This window comes from Porites lutea, chromosome 1, assembly GCF_958299795.1.
Source record: "Porites lutea chromosome 1, jaPorLute2.1, whole genome shotgun sequence".
Classification (NCBI taxonomy): Eukaryota; Metazoa; Cnidaria; class Anthozoa; order Scleractinia; family Poritidae; genus Porites; species Porites lutea.
In genome coordinates this window covers 12,639,296-12,646,554 of record NC_133201.1, presented here as the reverse complement: position 1 = coordinate 12,646,554, position 7,259 = coordinate 12,639,296, and the positions used below count along the sequence as shown (strand labels likewise).

The window sequence follows — 7,259 nt, the reverse complement described above, 5'->3', positions numbered from 1 at the left end:
TGAATTGTTTGAATTAGGTGAATTGAATTAGGTGAATGGTTTACAAATAACCAAATACAAAGACCAAAATTGTTTAACAATTAAAATTCACTCATTAATTTTGGCAGGTGATGATGCTGAAATTTGCGAGATTGCTGCAGCAGAAGGAAAGAATACCTTCCAAGTTTACATCCTTCCTAGCAACAGCATAACACCAGCTGCATCAGCAGTCAACAAGTTGACTGTGAGGAGTGGGGTTCTCCACTATGATGGAAAACCAGTTTCCTCAACATCTTTAGCAGCAGGCCTATCAGATCTTCTTCAATGGCTCGAAGCAAGACAACCGTGTTTGCTCATGGCACACAATGCGAAAGCTTTTGATGCAAAACATCTGGTGAAGGCAGTGACTTCAAGTGACCTGCTTCCCAAGTCCTTTCAGGTGGTACTTGGTTTTTCAGATACCCTGCCAGCCTTCAGACAGCTGTTTCCTGATAGAGCATCCTGCAGCCAAGAACACCTAGCACAAGACCTCCTTGAGAGAACCTACAATGCCCATAGTGCATTAGATGACGTTCTCATCCTACAAGGGCTGGCATCCAAGTATATATATCACTGACAGCACTCTGTTACAGCACAGCTTTACAGCATCATGGGTGGAGACATACACAGTGTTCCTTGGCCAGAAGAAACAAAATCTCAAAACCCTACAACCACTCATCAGCTCAAAAGCAGTGTCGAAAGGAATGGCGGAGAAAATAGCAGCTGACAGCACTCTGTTACAGCACAGCTTTACAGCATCATGGGTGGAGACATACACAGTGTTCCTTGGCCAGAAGAAACAAAATCTCAAAACCCTACAACCACTCATCAGCTCAAAAGCAGTGTCGAAAGGAATGGCGGAGAAAATAGCAGCTTCTGGCTTGAGACTAAGCCACATACAGCTAGCATTTACAAGAGGTGGAGCTGATGGAATCTCCAAGGTCCTCACAGAGAAATTTAGCGGCAGGGCAAGGATCACAACGAACAAGAGAATTCTTGAGAGCATTTCCAGTTTCTTTGCAGAGAAGTGAAATGTAAATTCCTAATATGAGAATGTAAACAAGAAAACGATAAGTTATGATATTTATCACTCTGTGCTTTTGCTGAATTAATTATACAATGCGTGATAAAACTTAGCTAAACTGTACATTCTTAGTTGACACTGACAAAACGTATCCGGAAGTCACCAGGATTCGTCATGCAATATCTCCTGGTCTCTTGTACGGGTCCCCAAATGAAATTTAACCTATTTTTCCAACATTAAGAATATGTCTTTGACCATAGTTCGGTTTCTGGAGCATTTTTACACGTATTTCATTACCGACAAGACTATCTCGTTATGAGGGCGAATTTCGAAGGTCTGTACTTCATGCAAGACTTAGTAGAACGTCCTGAGCCACACCCAATTGTACCTTCGCGCAGGGGGTGGGGTTGGGGAGGGGGTGGAGGTTCTGTAAAAGGGACAGTCTCTAGATTTTAGATCTGCAGACGATGGCATCACTGTAATAAAAACTTTGAGCATTTGTATTACAAATGAAAACTTGTACCACTTGTTCACATCATACTTGGGGGCTGGACTGGGCCCCATTATGTTGTGGCTTGTCTCGCCAGATCGCTAAAGTGACTTATTTCGTTAAGAAAGCCATGCAAGTATTATGTAATGGTAAGATTTCTCGGAAATTATAATTTAAGTGTCATATTAAAGTGTCAGATTCAGTATTGCTTGTTCTTTTTAGGTATATACTTCATGGTAGAAAGCCACAAGTGCACCGGTAATATACACTCTGTGTAATATGTAGTATTGTGTCTTCTCCCTAATAGCTGGTGGTAGTTACTAGTAGTTACTTGTAGTTACTAGTAGTTACTAGTAGTTAGTGGTAGTTATTAGTAGTTACTGGTAGTTACTAGTAGTTGTCGGTAGTTACTAGTAGTTACTAGTAGTTACTTGTAGTTCTTGGTATTTACTAGTAGTTAGTGGTAGTTATTAGTAGTTACTGGTAGTTACTAGTAGTTACTGGTAGTTACTAGTAGTTACTGGTAGTTACTAGTAGTTGTCGGTAGTTACTAGTAGTTGTCGGTAGTTACTAGTAGTTACTAGTGGTTAATAGTAGTTCTTGGTATTTACTAGTAGTTACTGGTATTTACTAGTAGTTACTAGTAGTTACTGGTAGTTACTAGTAGTTGTCGGTAGTTACAAGTAGTTACTAGTAGTTCTTGGTATTTACTAGTAGTTACTTGTAGTTACTAGTAGTTGATGGTAGTTATTGGTATTTACTAGTAGTTACTGGTAGTTACTAGTAGTTGTCAATAGTTACTAGTAGTTAGTGGTAGTTGTTGGTGTTTACTAGTAGTTACTGGTAGTTACTAGTAGTTCCTATTATTTATCGGTAGTTACTAGTAGTTACTAGTAGTTGTCGGTAGTTAGTAGTGGTTTGTAGTAGTTGGTGGTAGTTACTGGTAGTTACTAGTAGCTACTGGTAGTTACTAGTAGTTTTCGGTAGTTACTAGTAGTTAGTAGTAGTTCTTGGTATTTACTAGTAGTTAGTGGTAGTTATTAGTAATTACTGGTAGTTACTAGTAGTTCCTAGTAGTTATCGGTAGTTACTAGTGGTTACTAGTAGTTGGTGGTAGTTATTGGTAGTTAGAAGTGGTTACTAGTAAATGCTGGTAGTTACTAGTAGTTGGTGGTAGCTAGTGGTAGTTACTAGTAGTTACTAGTAGTTAATGGTAGTTTTTGGTATGTACTAGTAGTTACTGGTAGTTCCTAGTAGTTATCGGTAGTTACTAGTAGTTACTGGTAGTTCCTAGTAGTTAATAGTAGTTACTGGTAGTTACTAGTAGTTACTAGTAGTTGGTTGTAGTTACTAGTAGTTATCGGTAGTTACTAGTATTTAGTGGTAGTTACTAGTAGTTGTCTGTAGTTACTAGTAGCTACTAAGTAGTTATCAGTAGTTTCTAATAGTTACTGGTAGTTATTAGTAGTTGTCGGTAGTTGCCTATAGTTATCGGTAGTTACTAGTAGTTACTGGTAGTTTCTAGTAGTTGTCGATAGTTACTAGTAGTTGGTGGTATAAGTTATTGGTATTTACTAGTAGTTGCTGGTGGTTACTAGTAGTTGCTGGTAGTCTCTAATAGTTGCCGGTAATTACTGATTTGAGTCGACTGTTTTTATATGCTTGGACTATTTGTATTGACGCTGTTGAAGTGGAAGTCTAGAAATGTAACAGAGCACTTAATGTCAGGTCCCGCGCGGAAAAACAGTTATATTTTTCCTCAAGTAATGATGTTTCCCTTCTGGTTTTCGTCTCTGGAAACATCAGGACTCTCGGCGTTCTCGATTCCTTTTCTTTCCAATGTGGTATTAAACCAATGTTCACACAAAGCAATCACTTTAAGTAGACTTTATTTGTGAAAGGTTTTCTTAAACTTAATATGCCTTTACACAGAATGACAGGTTGGCTCATATATTCCATTTAAAGTGACATGTATTTCAGTCTCAATGTCATAAGTCTTTGCCTTTAATTTTATTTCTACTAATTTATAAAAACCTTAACTTAATGATGTCGCTGACATAGTCATCACATTGAAAACCTTGTAAACAGTAATAGTTTCTAATGTGTTTGAAGTAAATATCCATTTATGCTTCATGTTCCTTTACATATTACGAAAGTTATTGATGTTGGCGGAGTCTCGCTTTGGGTGAGCTCTGTTTGCTGGGACACAAATAATCACAAACCCATTATGGGATATTTTGGCCACGGGAGTGGCCGTTTATTAAATTAAAGCATATAAAGCTGGGAAAACCAGATACATAAGAACATTATACCAGCAAAGGTGAGGGCACACCCGCCACTCCCTAGGGTAAAATAAAGCTAACGGGAGGGAAGGGAGGGAAAAATGTTTCTGACTGTCTTGTAATGCGAGGAAGGAGGCCTTGTGCCTCGCTTCTGTGACCTACATGACCCGTGACATAAATGACACTTTCGTGACAAATCACCCGGATGACAGGAAACCCTCCTTTGCTGGTAGCTGGAGAAATACAATAATGATCAGTCACATTAAGCATAAAACCATTTATTTCTTTTAGAAATAAATCTCATTTATGCTTCATGTTCCTTTACATATTACGAAAGTTATTGATGTTGGCGGAGTCTCGCTTTGGGTGAGCTCTGTTTGCTGGGACACAAATAATCACAAACCCATTATGGGATATTTTGGCCACGGGAGTGGCCGTTTATTAAATTAAAGCATATAAAGCTGGGAAAACCAGATACATAAGAACATTATACCAGCAAAGGTGAGGGCACACCCGCCACAGCCCAGAGCAAGGAACGAGTGAAAGGGCCGCCCCACCCGAGGCCAAAGCAAGACGACCGCCAACAGAAACTACTGGTACCTACAAATCAAAATGTACAATGGAAAAAGGTGTGCGCCGCCTGATACGAAAACCCGAAAAACCACATGGGAAAAATTGGGAACGTATCCCCCAACCAATGCAGTCACACAAAACCTCTGGGGGTTAAAGGTAAGAAAGATACCACATTAAAAATAAAAAAGGTCAATGTGCGAGAGCTGAGATGAATATACATGTATTATAATCATCCAACCGTGTACACCTTACAACAATAGCGTCAACTAGCGCCATAACGGCTCATGTGTGTCCATAGCAATAGGACATTGTATGCATTCTTTGTCACTGTCACTCACAGCTTAGTTCCACCAGTTTAGTTCAGTGGAGGTTATGCACGTAAACATATAGAAATAGAATGGTAAGGCTGTTTACCAAGCCCTGCTTACTGAAATGGATCAGTGTAACCAACAAAAATGTACAAGTTTGAATGGCCCTTGCTCACACTGTCATTGAATCTGATACAGATTAAAAAGTGTGAATCACTTAAGTTAACTAACAGTTTAAAAGTGAAAATGAATGAGATAACTGTATGGCCCGTGTTCACACAGCCATCATAAATTGCACTTATTCACTAAGCACTGGACACTAGATGGGAATAAAATGGCCTATATAAGCAAATGAGTTTTAAGTAACGTTTTCCTAAGTCTTGGATACAGAAGTGGATTGATGTAACCAACAGAAATGGGCTACTGTAGCTAGAATAAAGGAAATGGCTGCATAGCCTGTCAGCTCACACAGTCAACTTATAATATCGGCCTCACTAATGCCACATCGATACGAAGCTCAAACGTGTTTAAAAGCTGTAAAGTTAAACCAGGTTGAAATGATTAGAAGTGAAAATTAATCAGTAAGATGGCTGTATGGCCCCTGCTAACACAGTCACCAGGAATTTAAATGATAACAATTTAGGCTGAATGGTCATAGCTCAGTGACATAATGAAATGATTTAATTTAAAAAACTGTGATCTGGCTGTATAGCCCCTGCTCCCTTATCAAAAAGCTGAAATAGCTTGTTAATGTAACTGATTAAAATGAAATCGGTAAGATGGCTGTATGGCCCCTGCTCACAGAGTAAACATGAATTTAAATAATAACAATTTACTCTAAATTGTCATAGCTCAGTGACATAATGGACGGATTAAATTTGGAAATCTGTGATATGGCTGTATGGCCCCTGCTCACACAGTCATGCAAAATTATACTTATCAAAAGTCTGAAATAGCTAACTGATGTAGCTGATTACAATAAATCTGTGCGATGGCTGTATGGCCCCTGCTCACACAGTCACCCTGAATGATACTAATAAAAAGTCTGACGTAACTCACTGATGTAACTGATTCAAATGAAAATCTGTGAGATGGCTGTATGGCCCCTGCTCACACAGTCACCCTGAATGATACTAATAAAAAGTCTGACGTAACTCACTGATGTAACTGATTCAAATGAAAATCTGTGAGATGGCTGTATGGCCCCTGCTCACACAGTCACCTTGAAACTATACTGTAAGCAGAAATCACCTAGGAAACTAACAGGTGAATTTAAAAGTGAAAAAATCAATATACTGTAAGATGGCCGAATGACCCTGACTCATGTGGTGAGAATTCTACATATTACAATGTCACTGCCCATATGTCCTGCACATAAGTATCAAATGACATACATGTCCTATACACTTGAGCTACATGTATACCCAATCACAATGCCCAGCAAGCCAAAGTTGCCTGAGGAAAGTTCTGCCCAAGTAGATGTACACGTAGGTGCCACGTGCCAAGGGACGCAGCAGCTGCTCTTGAGTAGCCCGACACTAGAGATGCAACTCCTGGAAAACTGATCAGCAGAATGTGTACAACTCTTTGGAACATTTCTTGCATACTATGTTGAACTGAATTGAGGAACCAAAGAGAATGCAGAGCTATTGACTTTCTTAAGAGAGATGCCAAGGGAAAGCTGAAGATGGTTGGATAAAGCTGGTTGGTACTCTGCTCAAGACTGGCTTCATTCAAAAGGCGTTCATGAAAGGGAGCTGCATGTGTATACCTTAGCACCTGCAGTAAAATGAAAAAACTATAAAAACAACTTCTTTAAAAAAGCCAGAATGTGCTACCATTAAAGAACAATGTGTAACCAATTAATAAATCAATCAGGATCTCCCAGACAAAACGAATAAACCGTAAATTCCTCAGAAACAACAAAGCTAAAAGCACTGATGTGACGTGGAGAGTAAAGCATAAAGCAACGTATAACAGTGTCTCATCACAATAAATGCAGGACTGTAATGTCCACGCATATCAAAACAGGGGAGCCAACAAAAGTCCTCTGTAAAACCAATGTTACACTAAAGGTTCTCTTTCTATAATTTGATACAAATGGTTTTAATTATCTAATTGTATGGCGGCTGCGTAGGTGGATTTTTCAAAAATCAAATTTTTTGATGTTGTATCAGCAATATTTAAAATTACCTTCTGAATATGAAGTGATTTTCATTTCTTCATATTGCTCTTAAGGTGTGATCATAATGACCTGTTAAGATTTGATCTCAAAACTGGTAACCTTCGATTAAGATTACTAAGCGGTACCTTGTACTTTCTGTCGGTGTAAAATTTGCCCTTGTCAGTTTTTGTGCCAAGTGGCTTACTGGCACCTCTTTTCACCCTTGTGTTTTTTGCACCTCGGAAGAGGTCAATTAATGAGCAGCTCGCTTATGTTTTTCACTGACTGTGGGTCGTCTAAGCCAATAGGAACTGTCTGTCTTGCCAAAATTGACATGAAGCTTTCTTTGGTCCTCCTTGAGTAGAAATTATTCTTTTGGCTTTCAAAAGTCAGAAAAGTG

At 39.0% G+C, this 7,259-nt stretch overlaps 1 long non-coding RNA gene across 1 annotated transcript; it reads right to left on the bottom strand.

Annotated features, from left to right (window-relative positions):
- Positions 1 to 3,757: 3,757 nt before the first annotated feature.
- On the bottom strand, positions 3,758 to 6,707 carry LOC140945406 (uncharacterized). Its single transcript, XR_012166724.1, has 2 exons — positions 6,090 to 6,707; positions 3,758 to 5,229 (listed from the first exon to the last, which is right to left on the bottom strand). It is a non-coding gene; the product is annotated as an uncharacterized lncRNA (long non-coding RNA).
- Positions 6,708 to 7,259: the final 552 nt, after the last annotated feature.